Source organism: Penaeus monodon, chromosome 19 (genome assembly GCF_015228065.2).
Source record: "Penaeus monodon isolate SGIC_2016 chromosome 19, NSTDA_Pmon_1, whole genome shotgun sequence".
Lineage (NCBI taxonomy): Eukaryota > Metazoa > Arthropoda > Malacostraca > Decapoda > Penaeidae > Penaeus > Penaeus monodon.
In genome coordinates this window covers 43,136,209-43,137,453 of record NC_051404.1, presented here as the reverse complement: position 1 = coordinate 43,137,453, position 1,245 = coordinate 43,136,209, and positions in this window count along the sequence as shown.

The window sequence follows — 1,245 nt, the reverse complement described above, 5'->3', positions numbered from 1 at the left end:
CAACAATTTTTACAATCAAATAAATCTTTTCATTTACATGGGGAAAAAGGGGGAAACACAAGTCTTTAACATCCTCAACACCTTTCAGTAAAGCGACTACCAAATAACATCCAAATGACTCTTAAATGAAGACCAAAACATAAATCAAGAAATTCTTTACATTTTGTTGCAAATGGAATGAGTTCAAGAGTTAATGAAGATCGTTACAAAATCTTCCCTTCTTACCGCAAGGAAGAACAAATACTAGAGGTAAGATGGGGCGAGGTTAGAAAATGACACATAGGTAGGGGTGAGAAAAGGACACGTAGGGAGGGGTGAGAAAAGGACACATAGGGAGGAATAAGAGAAGGACATGTAGGGAGGAATAAGAGAAGGACATGTAGGGAGGGGTGAGAAAAGGACACGTGGGGAGGGGTGAGAAAAGGACACGTGGGGAGGGGTGAGAAAAGGACACGTGGGGAGGGTGGAGAAAAGGACACATAAGTAGGGGTGAGAAAAGGACACATAGGGAGGGGTAGGGAAAAAAGAACACATGCTAGAGGGGGGCATGGCTACCTTAATAGTAATATAGCTCTCTGGAGGTCTCCCGCATACTTGTCTCGTAGGAACGTGAACATGGAAAAATAAAAAACGTTTAACTAATTGTCGACGCTGTAACACGAATATAATTAGCAGTATTTAAAAAAAGTATATCTAGAATAAGGAAACAAATTATGAAAATATCTCCTGCAAGAGTTAAAGACGAATAATATGCCTAAGCGAAAAGGGGTGGGGGTCAAAAATAATAAAGATGAGGATGGTAAAGGACAGAAAAGTTATAGGTTATACTGTACACGTCGTGGGGGTGAGGTGGGGGGATGAAAAGGGACATGTAATAGAGTGGAGGAGGGGTCAAAAACGGACCTAAGGCAGAGATAGGGAAGGGGGGGATATAGAATATGTGACAGAAGAGGGCAGTCGAAAAGGTAACATATAATAGAGGTAGAGGGGGTCGGGAGGGGATCGAAAAGGGACATATAATGGAGACGGACAGGTCAGAAATGGACACATTATATGTCAAAAGAAGACATATAATTGAGGAGGGGTAGGGGTTTTAAAAAGGGCATATTGACGGAGAATAAAATGTATATGAAGTATTAAAGTGTTTGACAGTTTGGTGGTTTTTGTCATGAAACTCTAAGATATATTGGGCCAGACTAGTAACATATTTCAAAATATTGATAGAATAGATACAAACAATGCTTT